This window comes from Eurosta solidaginis, chromosome 5 (genome assembly GCF_040869045.1).
Source record: "Eurosta solidaginis isolate ZX-2024a chromosome 5, ASM4086904v1, whole genome shotgun sequence".
Taxonomy (NCBI): domain Eukaryota; kingdom Metazoa; phylum Arthropoda; class Insecta; order Diptera; family Tephritidae; genus Eurosta; species Eurosta solidaginis.
Genome location: NC_090323.1, coordinates 150,074,008 through 150,094,087, shown reverse-complemented (window position 1 = coordinate 150,094,087; position 20,080 = coordinate 150,074,008). Strand labels below are relative to the sequence as shown.

Sequence of the window (20,080 nt, the reverse complement as noted above, 5' to 3'; positions counted from 1 at the left end):
GCACACCAAAAGCAAAAAGGCGAAGATCACTGACTTCAACGTGCCACAACCTACCGCACCAGTCGCCAAGGCATAAAAACAGGTACACACAAAGCAATCCTATCGCAGGTATAACCACACAGGAATGCTACACAAAACAACCCCATTTGGTAGCATCTACGCCAATACCTGAATATAATATACATACTGCACAACTGATAACAAATCAGAACGATCAACGATACTTAAGATGGCAGCACAACCATCATCAACTATTCACCCTGTCGGAAAATCAACAACACAAAGCAGTTTAGTTAAAACCGTACCAAGAACGGAGTTTTTTGACATTTGGGTTCAACATTCGAAGGAAACCAAATATAAAGAATTATTGAGTTTTGTTGTACTTAAGAACGATTTAAGCGAAGCAGCCGAGTATTCGATAAAAAGTTTAAGCTTACAAATATCGGCATATTCGTCGAAGCTGGATCAAAATTCGAACACTTCTGGAAGACATAAGGAGCGATTTTTGAATAAAAACTCGGAGTGGCTTTCGGGTCCAGACTACACATTTACAATAACGGTGGATTCAAATTTGCCACCAGACCAACCAACCACTTCTTCAGGTAACCCCGGCCCGGAAGGCGAAAGAAGGACTTTGTTAGCTGCAGTGAAAAGCCCAAACGGCGTCGAGTGGATGACCTCTTGCAATCTAGAAGTCCTGGTGAGTTACTTTATGCGGCAGAAGTATCAGCGCGTATGTCCGGCAACAGAAATGTTGCTAACATTATAAAAAAAATCATAGGAAACCACTCAAATATCCGGCAAAGAGATGACATGTGAGCCAGATGCAAGATGCTTGAGCAATGTAGAAGCTTTAGCATACTACGTAGATAGCAAGTCGACGACTCATGGATACAAAACAACTCGGAAGTGGAGCATCAAGGCAGGCCATAAGGTTTGTCCATCATTTTATAGTCTAAGAAAAGCTAAGCCAGAATGCTATCCAAATGAAATTGATGTGGGTGAAACACGTGCGGAAATTAAAGTCCAGTCCGTATTAGACAAAACTGTTGAGCGTTTAGTTTTAGCAAATCAAGAAGTTTTTGTTAGTTTATTACCTACAAACTTGACGTATACTTTAATCAGCAAGTGGGGTTGCGATGGAAGCTCTGGCCATAGCACATATAAGCAAAAGTTTACATGCAGTTCTGACACTGATGAGTTTTTGTTTATATTTTCTTTCGTTCCTCTTCAATTACAGGATGAAAAGGGTAACATTGTCCGGCAGAATCCTCGACCTTCTTCTACCATGTATTGTCGTCCAATCAAATTTATTTTCTCTAAAGAAACAAACGATTTTATTGTTTTTGAAACGAACAAAGTTTTAGAGGAGATAAATGCGTTGTTGCTAACAAAGTACATGCTCGAAGAATACGAAGTTTCCGTAAATCACAATATGCTTCTAACAATGATATGAATAATGAGTTACGGGACTTTACGCCTAATCGAGATAATCTTGGTTTTGGTTTGTCTACTCTCCATGCATGGATAAAATGTTTTGAATGCTTGCTTCACATAAGTTAACGCCTCGAAGTAAAAAAGTGACAGCTTAGGAATGACGCAGATAAAGAGAGTGTAAAGCTACGTTCCAACTAAATCCAGAATAAATTTAAAAGTGTACTTAGATTGATAGTAGATAAACCAAAACCTGGATTCGGCAATACCAATGACGGCAACACTGCTCGTAGGTTTTTCGAAAATTCTGAGGCTAGTGCTGAGATTACGGGATTGGATGTAACGCTAATCAAAAGATTCGACACTCTCCTTCGCGCATTAGCATCTGGGTACAATATAAATATCCAAAGATTTGAAAAATTTGCGGTCGACACTAAAAAACTATACATAGATATCTATCCATGGTTTAATATGCCTATTGCAGTTCATAAAATCTTAGTGCATAGTACTGATATTATAACATCAGCAATTTTACCTATTGGTCAACTATCTGAGGAAGCACAGGAAGTCCGCAACAAAGATTTGAGACGATTCAGGGATGATAACACACAAAAGTAGTCGCGTGAAGCCACAAATAGAGATCTTATGTACATGTTGCTTATAACATCGGATCCTTTAGTTAACAGTTTTAGGGAGATACCTAAGAAAAAATTTAAAAGTCTGACTTCAGAAGTCTTAAATTTACTGTCCCCCGATAATGTTGAGGAGTCAATAAATACTCCAGTTATTTCAAGCTTTCACAGTAGTGTTGCTGATGCTCATGACTATTCCACAAGTGACTCATCGAAAGAAAGTGATGATAGCGAATAATAACATTATTATAAAAGATAACCTACCCTATAACTTTTTGTTGGATCAGGTTTTATTTAATTTAAATCTATTGTCTTTTCTACTTTGTATTATACTTTACTTTTAAGTTTTTGTAATAAGTTATTTTCACATAATTAATTTAATTATTTACATTGTTGTTATTATTATGGTAATTCACTTTTACATTCCTGACTGGTACCATAAAATAATTTTGTAAAAATTGTAGTGCCAGGATAAATACTCAAATAAATACAAAATATGTATGTACATATGTACAGTCACTCAGATAAACAAGTAGACCCCCTTTTTGGACAATTCTTACAATCTTCGCTTTCGCAAATTTATTTTAACTAATTTCCCATAAGAAAATTTGTCACGATCTATAACAAAAACTAAATTATATTTAAAAAATGTTTGAAAAATTCGACGAATTTTCATAAAAAATTTAAATTTTTTTTCCGAATCTTTAGAATTTTTTAGAGTATTGAGATTTGTAGTCCATTCAATTTAAGTACAATAAAGTAATATTCTTAAGTCCTTTAAATTTTTTTGGATCTATGTCACTTATTCACATGAGTTACTGTATATGAAATAAGCAAATGTATGCATACGAAGTAAAATTTTGGAAAAAATAAAAAAAAAGAACATATGGCTGAAAAAATGACGTAGTTGTAATAAATGACTGCATATGAAACGGAAAATCTCATAAAATAATTTTGTCCAGCTAGCTTGTTCTACACGAAACACTGTGCGTCGGGTCATTTCGTGACTATTTCGGGATAATTTGGGCTACCTTCCGGCATCATTACTAGATGGTTATTGGTATCCGTTCGGGATCCCGTCGTGGTCATTTGGAGAACCTTTCGGCATCATTTCGGGATAATTTTGGGACCCTTCCGGAATCATTTCTCTATGGTTTTCGCGATCCGTCGTGGATCCCCTCGGGGTTATTTCCGAACTTTTTCGGAATTTTTTCTAGACTATATTTAATTTATAATTAATTAATTAGGAACCCTTCCTGGACGGTTGTTGAGTTCCGTCCAGGAGTCCCTCAGGGTAATTTCGAAACTTTTTCGGGACTATTTCGGGATCACTTTGGTACCCTTCAGGGAAAACTTCTGTGGGGTTCTCTGGATAAGTCTAGATTCGTGCCGTTGTCATTTCGGTTTTTTTTTTTTTTTTGGGATTATTCCGGGAACTTTTGCAGACCCTTCCGGGGCATTTCTGGATGGTTTTCTGGATCCGTAGGCGATAGCGTCGGGGTCATTTCGTGGTTTTCTGGATAATTTTGAGATCATTTGGGGATCCTACTAGGATGAAATTTGGCACGCATATAGCCAATAGTCTAAAAGGATCTACTAGCTACATTTTTTTGAAAAGGGGGGACAGTTATAATTTAATTATTGTATTTTTTCGTCTTTGTGACTGAATCACGCCAGAACGGCTACACGGATTTTAATGAAATTTGAGACAGAGACAATAGTCTACTGCGAAATTTTTTTGGAACATGGAAAGGGGGGAGGGGCTCCCACGACCCCTTCAAATAATTACTTTTTAAACATTTTTACACATTATAACTTTACGTATAATGAACCCGTCGGGGTCATTTCGGGACTTTTTCTCGACTAATACGGGATCATTTGAGGACCTTTCCGGCATCATTTCTAGATGATTTTCGGTATCCGTTCGGGATCCCGTAGGGGTCATTTCGGGACTTTTTCGCGACTAATACGGGATCATTTGGGGACCCTTTCTCCATCATTTCTGGAGGGCTTTCGGGATCCCGGGATCCCGTCAGGGTCATTTCGGGACTATTTTGGGATCATTTGTGAACCTTTCTGGCATCATTTGTGGATAGTTTTCGGGATCCGTCCGGGATCCCGTCGGGGTCATTTCGGGACTTTTTCGCGACTAATACGGGATCATTTGGGGACCCTTTCGCCAACATTTCTGGATGGTTTTCGGTATCCGTCCGGGATCCTGTCGGGGCCATTTCGGGATCATTTGTGGTCCCTTCCGGCATCATTTCTGCATGGTTTTCGGGATTCGTCCGCATTCCGTCGGGGTCATTTTAGGACTTTTTCGGGATCATTTGGGGTACCATCCGGCATCATTTCTAGATGGTCTTCGGGATCCGTCCGGGATCCCGCCGGGGTCATTTCGGGACTTTTTCGCGACTAATACGGGATCATTTGGGAACCCTTTCGGCATCATTTCTGGATGGTTTTCGGGATCCGTCCCGGATCTCGTCGGGGTCATTTGGGGGCTCTTCCGGCATCATTTCTGGATGGTTTTCGGGATCTGTCCGGGATCTCGTCGGGGTCATTTGGGGACTATTCGGGATCATTTGGGGGCTCTTCCGGCATCATTTCTGCATGGTTTTCGGGATTCGTCCGCATTCCGTCGGGGTCATTTCAGGACTTTTTCGGGATCATTTGGGGTACCATCCGGCATCATTTCTAGATGGTCTTCGGGATCCGTCGGGGATCCCGTCGGGGTCATTTCGGGACTTTTTCGCGACTAATACGGGATCATTTGGGGACCCTTCCTCCATCATTTCTGGAGGGCTTTCGGGATCCCGGGATCCCGTCAGGGTCATTTCGGGACTATTTTGGGATCATTTGTGAACCTTTCTGGCATCATTTCTGGATAGTTTCCGGGATCTGTCCGGGATCCCTACGGGACTATTTCGGGAACATTTGGGGTACCTTCCGGCATCATTTCTGGATGGTTTTCGGGATCCGTCAGGGTCATTTCGGGACAATTAGGGGGTTCATTTGAGGAACTTTCCGGTATCATTTCTGGGTAGTATTCGGGATCTGTATGCGAACCCATCGGGGTAATTTCGGGACATTTTCGGGATCATTTGGGGACCCTTTAGGGGTCTTTTAATGACTTTTTCTGTATTTTTTGGGAATTCATTGGGGAACATTTCTTGGTGTTTTGCCGGATCCATTAGGGTCATTTCGGGACCATTTTGGGATCATTTGGGGACCCTTACGGGGTCATTTCTGGATCCCTCCGTGACGCCGTAGGAGTCATTTCGAGATTTTTTTGTTACTTTTTCGGGATAGTTTTGGGACCCTTCCGGGATCCCCTCGGGGTCATTTCGGTACTTTTTCTGGACTATATCGCGATAATTTAGCAACCCTTCCTGGATATTTTCTGGTTGGTTTTTGGGATCCGTCCGGGAGCCCGTCAGGGTCATTTCGGGACTTTTTTGGGACTATTTCGGGATCATTTTGGTACCCTTCAGGGATAATTTCTGTGTGGTTCTCTGGATAAGTCTAGAATTGTGTCGATCTCAATTCGGGTTTTATGGGACTATTCCGGGAACTTTTGGGGATCCTTCCGGGGCATATCTGGATGGTTTTCGGGTTCCGTCCACGATATCGTCGTGCTCATTTCGTCGCTTTTTCTGGATAATTTCGGGATCATTTGGGAACCCTATCAGGTTATCAGCTCATTTAGATCTTTTTTTTACTCAATTGCAAAAATAAAATGCATTAGACAGAAAAAAATTTTTAAAGAGATAACTTGATAAGCAGGCTAACGGGAATAGCCCATATATTTCATTTTCTCCTTGCGGACGGGGTCGCGGGTAAAAGCTGGTATATAAATAAATTAGCGATACCCGACAGATGATGTTCTGGGTCACCCTGGTCCACATTTTGGTCGATATCTCGAAAATGCCCTCACATATACAACTACCACCACTCCCTTTTAAAACCCTCATTAATACCTTTAGTTTGATACCCATATCGTACAAACGCATTCTAGTCACCCCTGGTCCACCTTTATGGCGATATCTCGAAAAGGCGTCCACCTATAGAACTAAGGCCCACTTCCTTTTAAAATACTCTTTAATGCCTTCCATTTGATACACATGTCATACAAACTAGGGGCTTACGCCGATCACTTTGTCGGCGGCGGCGGCGTAGGCTCTATTATATACCGGCGGCGGCGGTGTGGGCGGCGCGCCGGCGAACGCCGGTATTATTACTTTAAAAGCCTTAATTTTTCTATTTAAAAAGGTTTTTAAGTTTTGTTTGTATGTATTTAATGAAATGAACGTGTTGGCCATTTCGGAAAGATCCGGGGTTTTTGCCTCAAGATCTCCCAGACCGTTCAAAAATTTTAAGGAGTAGCTCCTTGCGGAGGGATTTCCACTCCTTCACTTACTCCAGAGAGGCTTCGAACCTAACCCCGGTCTTTCGAATTGGTAGTGCTTCGTCTGCTGAAAAGAAATAGAGATACATAAAATAGCCACACTTTTATTTGCATATCTCGTGCAAAGCGTAGTTTCGCCTAGAGTTAACTCCTAATAATCGTCGCGAACACTATTTCTTTAAATCATTTGTGGCTCCTTTGCGGTCACGCACAAAGGCAACTTACGGTTGCTAAGTGTAGCTCCGAAGACTTTCCAACGGATGCCTTGTCGCGCTATGCTGCCGAGCTACACCAGAGAAACACCTTGAAACATTAGGGAGTGACTATTCGGCCAAAGACGCCACCTTCGAAATCATTAGCAGTCTAAGTGGAAGTCATTGCGTTGTCGGTGAAAATCGTAAAATACTCGGCATATCTACATAATTAAAATTTTACAAGGACCCTGGATAAAATTTTTAAAATGTAGACCAAAGTTTGCAGACGTTTGTGTTCACATCATTTATTTCAATAGTCTTCGTTAAATCAAAACGATATTTTAGAATGAAAGTCGACCGATTTTAAGTTGAAATATGTTTACTGCTGTTTTCCGGCCTTATGGTATAAGAGCTCATTATGGATGGCCGCGTAGCTTCAGTTTTTAGACTAGTTACACTGTTCACTTCGTTAGGGTAGTAGCACACACTGCAATTAGTTCGATTGTCTTGGGAAAACTTTTGCTTCACCACTTTGAGTGTCCTTGCGAAGGACAAAGCCTGACCTGGTAAATATATGTGCTTACGTATTCACATTTGTAAAAGGAGCCGCAACGCGTAGGTGATATTTAAACTTGGTTGATAGGCTATAATCAATGTGATTCACTCCAAGGGACTAGTTTTGGATAGGGCCGCCAACTTTATGTCAAACCGGGAGACTTGGGTGTTGAAGGATTAAGTGTGAAAATTAAAATTAACATTTCAGACGCTATTTTATAGTTTCGCAAATAAACAATAGATTTTTGAATGTAAGCCCAAATGATTTTTCAAAACCTTCTCATTCGTACATATATCCTCAACTTAAGTATGAGGTAAGAATCAATTCAAAGGAGTGTTATGGCCCTAGAACCTACTAAAGGGTTTTGCAACATTTGGCTTATTCTTTCAGCCAATCGCAATATAAAACTTTTTTAAAATTCGTCACCTTTTTTGCTTTTTTAACAACTTGATGGCAATGTGAAAACCATTTGAAACGCCTTGGGTCATTTTATTTGAACTCATTGTTCATTATTAATTTTTTGAAAAAAAAAATATGCAAAGTGAGCATATAAATTTCTGCTATATATTTGTGAAAGTATGCCTGTATGTATGTTTGGACTTGCAGCCTAAACCGCCGAATGGAATCGAACGAAATTTTGCCATGACATACCCCGAGTGCGTCAATCTATGGTAGGCTATATAAAAAAAGTTTTCGACAAGGGGGCGTGGTACCTCCCATACAAATGGAATTTTTCGTAGTCAATATATCTGAAAGTATTAAGGCTAGACGACTTAAATTAGGTGAGTGGTTATATGAGACCAATCCCTACCCCCACCAGGAAAAACAGGGTATAACAAAATAGGGGGCGTGGCACCTCCCATACAACTGGAATTTTTCGTTGTCAATATATCTAAAAGTATTAAAGCTAGACGACTGAAATTAGGTGAGGAGTTATATAAGAATAATCCCTACTCCCTCGGGAAAAATTGGGGATAGCGAAAAAGAGGCGTGGCATCTCCCATACAAATGGGGGTTGGGATTAGTCTAATATAATAGTCTATATAATACTACTTTTATTTATACCCGAACGACGTCGGGGACTCTGCTAGTTTATTATATAACTTTTCTTTTGTTGTTTTGTTTTAATAACTTGGTGAAATGGGTGATGCAAAGTCCGTGTTAAGCTGACATCGAAAACGCTTTTTTTTAAATAACTTTTGAACAGTTAAAAAGAGTTAAATTTCGCAATTAGTTTCTCATAAAGTGCAGTGATGCGCATCTGTTGATACCACTTTCGACCATATCCGACATGATCAATAAATAGCCTAAACAATCTTAAACGAGTAGAAAAAATAGTAACGCGCCGGACGCCGCCGCCGCCGCGCCGATTTTTTTGACATTCGGCGGCGGCGGGCGAAAAACGACCCTAATCGGCGGCGGCCGCGGCGTTTATCGGCGGCGTATATCTCTAATACAAACACATTCCAGTAACCCTGGTTCATTTTGCTAAATGGTGATTTTCCCAAAGCTCTCAGCTGATTATGTAGTGTTCGGTTACACCCGAACTTAGCCTTCCTTAGTGGTTTTTTTCTGCACTCAACCCATTTAACCTTGAATAAATTTTTGCTTGAAGTGCGTAATTAAAATTTCAATGCCCTTAATGATAAAAATACAAAATATTTATACAGCTTTTTAGAATGAGATTTCTATAGAAAATTTCTTATTATATTAGCTTTATATTTTTATGAAAAGAAGAAAGCGTACACTTAATTAGTGTCATTTGTTCCCAAACTGCTAATATATTCTATAGTATACTGTCACATGACCTGAGTTGGCAGCGGTGGAATAAACTTTGAGTAACAACACTGCTCGAATTTAAGCGGGATGGCATAATCAAGATCTCGTTCAAGGTGTTAATGAGACCTTAATTTGTAATGGATTTAAGCATCTTTCCATCTTTCTTATGTTCGCTTCCAGGGAGATCTTAAGGCCCCAATAGAGGTGGATGGTTGGCGCAAGGATGCTCAAATGGCGGACGAGGCGATACATGTGTACACAGATTGTTCCAAAGTAGTGGAAGAAGTAGGGTCTGCGGTATGACGTGCTGATTATGAAATAAACAGATCCTACAAGCCGCCAGACTACTGTAGCGTTTTCCAAGTGGAAACATTAGCCGTAACCAAAGCAGTAGAAACACTGGATGAGAATAGTTTGACTGCAACCGTGTTAACATTTATATTTACAGCCAAGCAGCAATTAAGGCAATAATCTCGCATAGCACAGCATCTAAAAGTGTGTTAGAGTGTAAGCAGTCTCTGGAAAGAATCGGTACAGGGAGAGACATATATCCATATTGGGTCCCAGGGCATATGGGAATGAAAAAGCGGATGAAATAGCAAAAAGGGAGCATCCGTTGAAGCTTGCTCAGTAGACGTCCCAATTGGATTGGGCGAGAATAAGAGAAGGCGAGAGGTGCACATGATCGACAAAACGGGAAAGGCGTGGGTTGAAGCGCGGGGCTGTAAAGTATCGAACATTATGTGTAGGTTTTACAACCTTAGACTAGTAAAGTTGCTTCTATCATTAAAAAGAGAGGACTGTATACTAGGGTTGGTCGATTTGTATGGAAGAAAGTAAACCGATATCGCGCCATTGATTTCTTGATAGGATTTGGGCTCAGCTTGCGAAATTTCATTTTTTTTTTACTTTTTTCGACTTTGATTTTTAAGGATTTTTCATGACCTACTAAAAAAATTTTTAAAAAAACTGTTATCGACATCGTTTTTTATCGTTTTTAGCGGAAATTTTTGGGTCGGACAGGGTATACATGAAAATTTTACAATCAAATGAAAATTTTGTTAGAAGGTCATAAAAAACCTTATAAATCAAAGTCGAAAAAAAGTCAAAAAAATAAAATTTCGCAGGCTCGAAAAAAACATTTTTGGGTATGCGTAATGGAACTTTTTTTTCCTGAGCCCAAATCCTATTCCAAAATTGATGGCGCCGATATCCGTTAATAAATCGACTCAGTCTACTCTTTACTCATGACGGGTATTGTGACTGGACACTGACTTCTGGCGTCACATGCGTTTAAATTAGGCTTGGTCAGTGATAGCAGACGTAGGAAATGCGGTTTGGAGGAGAAAACGATCGAGCACGTTTGGTGTTCGTGCCCTGCGCTGCCAGGCTGAGACTCCAGCTATTAGGAGTGATACAGCTGTAAGATCTATAAGCAGCGAGTGGATCAAAGTATGCCTTAAAGTTGCGGCTTTCTATTCTCGTTTCATTCCAATTTGGCTTTGGTTCAGTTTTAGTCCTCCCAACGCTCTTGTCATGTCCAACCGGTTTATATCTTCTAAGCTCTTTCATAAAAGCGTTCAGAGCCCATCTGCTTTGCGAGGACTCCTTTGTTTTATTTCGAGGATTACTCTTCTGTTACCATAGATCGTGTTGCGTAAAAAGCTAACTTCGTCTTCCAAAGCACCTTTCTCTCGATAGCTTCATCCCATCTTCTCCCTGCACCATGCTCTACCACACCGAGCCATACACATGGACAGGTATTATGTCAAACTTATAAGTAGGTTATGCTTACACTTTTCTTAAGAAGTGCTTAAAGTAAATTCTTTAAGCATTTTTCCAAAGCTCTTTTCGATCTCGAAATAAGTTATTAAGCTTTTTTTTTTTTAAGTAGGCAACATTTTATAGAAAATCTTTGACTCATTAGGATACAATTTCAAAGGTTTTGACTTCAAAGCCAATGTATATAATCTATATCATTTTTGCAAAATCAATAGATATAGCCATTCCACTAATATCAATTTTATTTTTCCACAAAATCAGCAAGAGTTTAGATTTCCATTACCTGTATGGGCATCTCATTATTATCCAGAAAAATTGCATTTTTTAGCGTAACAAAGTTATATTTACAACGCTTGTACAAAAGAAATGCAAAAGATCAAAGGTGGTCCCTTCCTCAAGAAGACGTTTGCCGAGATGATACAGAAAAGCAATGATCAACTGAGTCCCAACGATCGTAAACTACTTATTTATATTGGTCATGATTGGACCGTGGGTAATATACTCTCTGCTTTGGGTGTTTGGTAGCGACAGATGCCGCGTTTTGCTGTTATGGCCATTTTTGAATTGCATCAAAATTTGCAAACTGGTGAATATTATGTGCAGGTGAGCAATACGTTCACAACTTGTAAATGCTTAAGTGTAATCTGATTAAATTATTTAATTTCAGATTTATTAAATAATGAAAAGGGTTGTGTGGAATTGCTGAAAGTACCAAATTGTGGTGCTAAAGGCCCATTAAAAAAATAAAAAAATAAATGTAAGGCGCGATAACCTCCGAAGAGATCTAAGGTCGAGCTTCTCTTCCAATTTGCGTCGTGCTCCTATTGATTTTCCCTACAAATTGGCGGGACGGGACCTACATGTTTTACGCCGACTCCGAACGGCATCTGCAAGGCAGATGAGTTTTCACTGAGAGCTTTTCATGGCAGAAATACACCCGGAGCGCTTGCCAAACACTGCCGAGGGGCGACCCCGCTTTGAAAAATTTTCTTCTAATTGAAAAACCTTATTTCTAAAATTTTGATACTACTTTGTCCGAGGTGTGAACCCAGGGCATACGGTGTGGTAGGCGGAGCACGCTACCATCACACCACGGTGGCCACCGACCAAATGCCCATTGGACAAATTAATTACATTAAGCTCGGATGTTAAACCAAATGAATCGTATGAAGAGCGTTGTAACGCGAAAAATGCTCACTATAAAGAGCCACCACCGCGTCTGGTGGAAAGGCAAGAACCAGCAGGAAACTAAAACCTGATGATTTACATAAACACAAAAGGAATTACAGAAGGTAACTCTAGAAAGTATTAATAATTTACAAAGGAATTGAACGCTTTCAGCAAAAACAAATTTAGTTGATACGTTGCAAACATATTTCAATCACTTGAGTGGTAGAAATTTCCAGTTTTGAGCGGCGAGTTGAGCCAACTGCAAATAGTTAATATTTAATGTTGTTGTTGTTGTAGCAGTGCTTCGCCCCATCCAATTGGTGCGACCAAGGACGCAACAAATTATATGGGGTTACAGCCCTTGGTCGGGAAAAATCCCGAGTCGCTACGGTACATAGAACGGGCTGCCTTGGGAACGGTAAATAGTTCACCTTCAAAATTAATGAAAAGGGCTTCTTAAGTTATTTTTACACTTCATTATAATAATAAGGGCAGTTTTTACTCTCTCTAGTTTTTTTTTTTGTTTTTTTTTTTTTTTTTTTTTTTTAGTTAAGTTAGAAATATTATGGAGGCAGCAATCCTTCGGATAGCTACACTTCAAAATTTCTTTTTCACCATCACAGGGTGGCCAACTCCCAGTTAAATGGATAGTTGCTTATATTTAGTAGAAAAAATCAGAAAAATCTAATGTGAATACACGAAAACCAACAAAACAGCTGACTTGTGCTTATACCTTTTCCTTGCATGGCTGTCCATGATTTAGTTAGCACGGAAAATTTCGATAACTTATAGATAAGTGACTGACTGAAGCGAAACAAAAAAAGCTAGCGCTCAGTAATTTGAGGTAAAGACCAATTCGTTGAGCGATCCGAAATTTATCAACGTTGCGTTTATTAATTTATAACTCAACGGATGAACAACAGTTTTGTTTGCTGAAAGCGACCATTGTTAATATGATACAATTGTTATTATTATTTTTTATTTGTTAATTTTCATGTACATAAATTAAGAAGCAAACAAATAGATACTAAATTTATAAGGATAAGGAAAGCACATTTCTCATGCATTTCCAGCAAGCCCAGAAAAACAACTGGTGCCACGAAAAACTCTGCCCACAGGAAGGAACACACTGAAGAGGGAAAAAAATAAACTTGCTTAGATGAAAGTAACGTAAGGCAGAACAATGAGAGTGTGCAGAGCTTCAAATGCTGGCTGATAAGTATAGAGCCCGAAAATTTCCACAGGAAATCTGATGGGAAAGTGCAAGAGGAACGAAGGAGAACGAATAGAAAAACTGGGAAGGGGAAAGAGAAGATAAGGAGAGGGGAAGTCGAAAAACTATAAATAAGAAGTGAGTGAGAGCGGGGCAGGAGTGGAAATTGACGAGGAGAGGGAGAAGGAATGGCAGGAGATAAAGTGGGAGTGATGGGGAGAAAGAAAAAGAAAGGGATTGAGCGAAATTCTGAGACCGCGAAAAAGAGATATGAAAAGGAAGAAGAGGGAGTGTGATAAGGGGACAAGGAAAAGAGGAGATGAGGTAACAGAAAAGAGATTGGAACGAAGGCTCCGGTAATTGAAACCGTGAAAAGAAGACGGAGTGATTAGTTTTGTACCAAAAGATGTTATTAGCCCACCTGGCAAGTTCAATTTTTGTAGACATTTTCCTTAAACCGGTATTCCTTATTCGATCCACATACAAAAAAAATTAAGAATATATTCAAATATCATTCGTATATCATTACCTGAGTAAATATGTTTCTACGCCTTTGGTATTTACCAGAGTCCAAACGTGCAAATCGAAAATTAGACGATTAAAAGTAATTTAAAATAGGCGATGAGGTAAACAAGCAAACAAAAAATTGCTAAAAACGCAATGTGAAAGCCGGAAAAATGTTGAAAAAATTTCGTCGACAGTCACCAGCTATGGTTTTAATTAAAATCTTTATAAGTTCACCGAAATTAGAAAAGCAAATATCAGCGTAGTTTTTATGCACCAAGTTTTAGATAATATTTTGGAGACAAAATTGCTCCCCTTTAGGTGAGCACTCACTTGGCCGGACGTGGATATTTATTTGCTAAGACGTGGGATGAAAAACCTGTACTAGCGGACACGAACCTTTTATGAGCGGACATACAGAACTGTTTTCATAACAAAACAATCAAAAACCTCTCTTGAACGCCCGCAAACTCTTCGTAAGTGAACAAAGTGTGAAAGTATGGCCCACGTCACTAGCTGCTTCTTGACTGAAAACTTGATTCCACATAAGTTTTGACACCTAGCGGCCCTACATTTGATTTCAAACCTTCGTGGATGGTCTTGTGAAGCTGTCGTCTTCTTTTCCAGTACGTCCATTTTCATTACCATCTGGGCCATCTGGTAACCTTCTCCACATTTCAGTACTTCGAAGTGCTTACTTACACTCCAACACTTTCTAATTTTTGTGTGAAATTATCGCCTCAATGACCGCGGTTTTCTTCCAGCATCTCTGCTGCTTTGGTCACAGCCTCCACTTCTGTCTGAAAGACACTGCCAGCTTATACGATTTCCGTATTACCCGATCGGTAAAGTAAGCCCTTAGATCAGTGATATTAATTTGCATTTTAAGTAATAAAAATATTGATTTTAAGTGGAAGGTTGTGAATACTAAATTTATTAAATAATTAGGTAATTTAAGAATAGCTCTCCACTCCGTTGAGCGGACACTTGCCTGGGCGACAAGAGCTGGCGGACAAGAAGTATCCGCACAAGGGAGGTTTCACTGTATTTCGTATTTACATTGACTAATTATTACACAAAACCAAATTTCCAAATATCTCGTTAATATAAAAAAATATACCTAATTGAAAAAAAGCTACTGCGCCGCACATTGGCGGATGTTTTGCTTAATTTGTATTACACTCAGAAAAAATATAACCATTTTTTTACGTCTCATTTTTATGTAATTACTCCCGTACTCATCCTAAATAGGTTAATTGAATTTGCGCCTTGTTTATGGCAAGTAATCACCAGAAGTAAATAAGATGTTTAATACATCTCACTCCATTTGGTTTTGTTAACTTTTTCACCCCCACCCTATCCATATGCATATGCGTATACTTGTAGATTATTGAAGATAATCAAAATTATTAAGAATGTAATTTTTTAATCAAAAATCTATTTCATACATAAGCTGATTGCTGCTATCATTGTGTTTAATTTATTCTATTTTAATTAGCAAACAAAAGCATTTCCTGTTTTTTTTTTTTGTTTTTGCTATACACAGAGCTACTAAGCTATATTTAGATTGCTCAATTAAAAGCTCGCATTTACAATAAAAGCTTATAAAAGAGAGCGCTAATCTTAACTTATCTTATCAAAACTTGTCTATTTATTTTGACTTAATTCATTTGTTAAGCTTACTCGTGCAAGTCTCGTGCCATTTAAACTAACTAAAACGAAATATGTACGTTTGTAATTAATTTATTATATTAAACATATGTTTCAATAACAATAATTGAACTGTACAACAGATCATAGATTAAGCGTGACCATTCTGAGGATAGGGCAACAGATACATAACACGACTCTACAAGAAAAATTTTGTTCTTTGTCCTAAAGTTTATTTCATGACTTTCTGTTTTAATATAAACAAAAACGAAAAGAAAATACCTTTCTTCGGTATAAATTTTGCTTTCGTAATAGTTATAGTAACAATACTCATGGCGCTAGAAAGATAACTAAACCACGATCAGGTGTTTTGTACAAATTTAGATTAACCTAAGATATCGTCGCGAAAGTCTAAATATGAAGCTGATGCTTTTTTTATATATGTGGGCAACTTATTGAAGTTTGAGATATAAAATATGAATTAAATGCATCTCTCATCCTCTGTGAAGCATACGAAGCATATTTTAGCTGTCCTGTTTGGAATCAATACAAGACATAGTATCCACATGTTGCTTGTAGTTATTGTAAGAGATGTTTGGAAGGTAAGCAAATTTTATTTAAATATTAAATTAAATAAAGTAGACATATTGATTTTCTTTCTATTTGTTAGATTGGTATAGATGTGAGAAAAGATCTATGAAATTTGCAACACCAAGAATCTGGCGAGAACCAAAAGACCACGTTAAAGACTGCTGCTACTTGTGCATGATAAATGCGGGCAAAAGACGTAGAGGTAAAAATGTAAAACCTATCGAATATCCTGATCTTGAATTTTCTTCTACTCCAGTCGCACAGGATCTCACACGACCAGTATCAGAGCCACCTAAAAAATTATCGCAGAGCAGTGGATCATCTCTTAGTTCATATAGGAGCAATGCCGTTAGTTTTTACCAACACCAGAACAACCAAAACATCATTTCATCACTACTGAAGATTTTAATGATTTGATTACAGATTTAAATTTACCAAAAAGTAAATCAGAGCTTTTAGGCTCTTCCTCGAATAACGCTAACAAAGCCAATATAATGAAAACATGATGGGAGACTATATTTGGGGTTTATTGATGGACAGTACCTATGAACATAAAAGAAAAAGTAAAAGTGTACACTTTTAAATAATTTTCCACTTTTTTGTAAGTTATCTCGATATTAAAATTTAATAAAAATATTTATTGGAATTGTTTCATTTTCAAGTAAAAATTAAAACCACAGATTTCCAAAAGTTTCGTTCAAGCGGTTTCCTAAATAGGAAAGCAAACTTTTTCATGCCACATATTATTTTCCGCCAAATTACGACCTAAAGAATTGAAATTTAATGCTTTGAAGTCAAAGTCAAATTTTTTGATGACTCGTGTAATCAGTGTTGCTGCTGGGGAAGCTGCTCTGAGAAGTTTGGAATTGCACATGATATTTAGAGAGAAGCTAAAAGTTGTGGGAAATGTAGAGTTAGAATGAAGGATAGTTTGAGAAAGTGCGGAGGAGATGAAGAGGAAACGAGGGGCATAAAAGATAGCGAGATCGAAGGCGGAAGGGAAAGAGAAGGGAACAATATTTTATACTGTTAAAGTCAATTGTTGCTTCTTTGAAAGTTTAACCCATAAATAACTTTGTAGAACACTTGGACAAGTAGGTTGGTCCATCTTATACCCATAGTTGTTAAGGAATGAATTATATGAATTCCTTTAGTTGCAGCCCAGAGGATATCAGTACTTTTTTTTAGTCCGCTGTATTGAAAAAAATTGTAAGTCACTATTCCTCTTTGCGCTGCCTACTAATTATTCCTGTCTTTTTTCCGTCTGCAATACTTGGTGTAATGCTTTCTGCAATCATTTGCGTTCCTTTGTATAGAAAATATATTTAAAAATTATCGATTACGTATATTCAAATTTTATTTTAGTGCACACTTCCATATACAGACGGACATCTCCCTTAGCCTGACAGTTTTTCATGCGCCAAGTTATAGGTACAATTTTTAGAACAAATTGCTCTCCAATTGGCGGACACTCTCTTGGCTGGCATACATTGAGACCTGGTTTTGTAAAACATCAATCAAAAACCTATTTTGGACTTGAATACGTCATTCTAGCTGCGTACATCATATGTATTTGTCAAATGAAAAAATTGGTCCCTTGAAAAAAAAAAAAACAAAAAAAGAGTTTGCGTTAGATAAATGTGTAGTTTAAGAAGTGTCTTAGATGCACATATGAAGAATGAAGTTTTCTGGTTTAAAAAGCTTACCACTTAATACTTATCACTTTTGTGTAAATGAAGTTAGGTCAGATTCAACTGGCCGGTCCATTTGGACATCACATAAAGTGAATGTGGCCATTACTTACTTACTTAATTAGCGCTAAACAATTCAATGGTTATGGCCATCCAACAAGGCGCGCCAGTAATTTCTTCGCTCTGCAAACTGGCGCCAGTTGGTCACACCAATGCAGTTTAAATCGTTTTTCACCTGGTCTTCCAGCGGAGTGGGGCCGCCCTCTTTTCTTTGCTTCCATAGGCAGGTTCCGATAAAAATACTTTCTTAGATAGTGCGTCACCTTTCATTCGCATAACATGGCCAAGCCAGCGTAGCCGCTTTGTTTTAATTCGCTGGACCATGTTGATGTCTGCGTAAAGCTCGTACAGCTTATCATTGAATCTTCTGCGGTACTCGCCATCTCCAGCGCAAAAAGGTCCGTAAATCTTTCTAAGATTTTTTCTCTCGAACACTCCCAGAGCCGCTTTATCTGAATGTTTCCATTACCAGAAGTTTATTCGCCACCAAACTGAAAACCCCCTTAAGAGCCATGACGGATGGAATAACTACGTCCTGTTGGAAAATACTAGCAGTTTTTTCTAGACCTACAGAGCTGACTTGGCATGATTTAGAGACCTGCCGGTTTGTACGATCGTCTTATAATCGAATTGGCACATTATACAAAACACCATCCCGGCGCCATTACTTTGGTTGTTACGGCTTACACGTACATACATACATATATATGATCTTCCGATATTGCTGTTGTTGTTGTTGTTGTAGCGATTAGGTTACTCCCCGAAGGCTTTGGGGAGTGTTATCGATGTGATGGTCCTTTGTCGGATACAGATCCGATACGCTCCGGTAACACATCACCATTAAGGTGCTGGCCCGACCATCTCGGGAACGATTTATATGGCCACATTAAACCTTCAGGCCATCCCTCCCTCCCCACCCCCAAGTTCCATGAGGAGCTTGGGGTCGCCAGAGCCTCGTCTGTTAGTGAAACGGGATTCGCCGCTGGAAGGCGAGGTTGACAATAGGGTTGGAGAAGCTATATATTGCGCTACACAACCCCTTGAATCCCTTCCGATATTGCTGTTCTCCGATGGTGGTATTGACTTTTGAAATTTTTATCGCAAGTCCATCTTCACCTCTACACAAAATTAGAGCAGAATGCGAGAGCCATATGACCGGTGATTCTCAGATCTTTTGCACTTTAAAAGTTGGCATGAACCTCGTCCTATCATTTGGTTACTCGTAAAAGATGATTACTTTTTGGATGATCGAAAGTTAGAAGCGATTTTAAGAGCTCGGTAGCCTGGGCAATAACATTTATTTTCACTTTCTTGTGACCAACCCTTGGCCTTTGATTCATCTTTGAATGTCCTAAGGCAATAGCTGGATCATTTCCATACATCTAATGTGGCAAATAGTTTTTGGCTGAAATGAAACAGATTATCAGCAATCTCGCAAAAATTTAATTTTCGCATTTGAATATTTTTTGACCATATAAAATTTACTCAAAAAAAGCTATTACTTCGAAATATCACAAAAAAAAAACGAAATTTAGTTTTTGGTAACAACGAAACAAATATTCATTTTAATATTTATAGCTTTTATGAAAATAAAATTAAGTGTAGACCCACTAATAAGTATGCTGACTAGATCAAGACGACGAGCTGAATTGTCCGTATAACCGTCTGTCTGTTTCAACTAAATTTTTGAGATCACTTTATGAAATTCGGCGAGTGGGCTTATTTTAGTGTTCCAATGATCATTTGTCTGAGCCGACCAGATCGGAGCGCTGTAGCATGTGATAAATTTCACAGGATGCTTACATATAAAGACACCTTACTGTCTAATGAAATCGTCAAGATCGGTCATATATATATATTATATATCCGATACAACCGATTGGTCAGATAAGTGGGTTTTTGAAGGTTGAAATTTCACCAGATGCTTACTTATATGGCAAATGTGTTATCTAATATACTAGCTGCCTGTGCATTTCACCCCACGTTTCTGTAAAAATACGCTAAATAAATAAAACAAATTTTAAACTATTTTTAAGGTTGAGTGTTTACGAATTTAGGTATTGCTGAAAACCAATGAGATATACGATATTTTTTTGTAATATTATTTTGGGTATGTATAAAAAGTTTTTTCAATGATATCGAGATTTTGTTAAAATTACCAAAGCTTGTACGGCAGCCATATTTCTAAAAAATCCCATTTGTATGGAATGTGCGACGCCTCCTGTTCCCCGTTTCCACATTTTTCTGGAGGTGTTAGAACATAACGACATATAGCTCCTAATTAATTTTCATAATTCTACCATCTACATCCATTTAGCGGAGAAGAAAATTGCCATATAAATCACCGGGCGTGGATGGTATTCTACCGATTATGCTGCAGAAGACTCAGAAATCTTTGGTTAAGGAACTAAAGGAG

The 20,080-nt window shown here is 38.5% G+C and overlaps 1 long non-coding RNA gene and 1 pseudogene across 1 annotated transcript; both read left to right on the top strand.

The window, feature by feature from the left end:
• Positions 1-12,070, top strand: part of LOC137254313 (venom acid phosphatase Acph-1-like) — a 75,506-nt pseudogene extending 63,436 nt beyond the window's left edge.
• Positions 12,071-15,364: 3,294 nt separating this feature from the next.
• On the top strand, positions 15,365-16,517 carry LOC137253478 (uncharacterized). The gene is made up of 3 exons (XR_010953807.1): positions 15,365-15,924; positions 15,993-16,115; positions 16,170-16,517. It is a non-coding gene; the product is annotated as an uncharacterized lncRNA (long non-coding RNA).
• Positions 16,518-20,080: the final 3,563 nt, after the last annotated feature.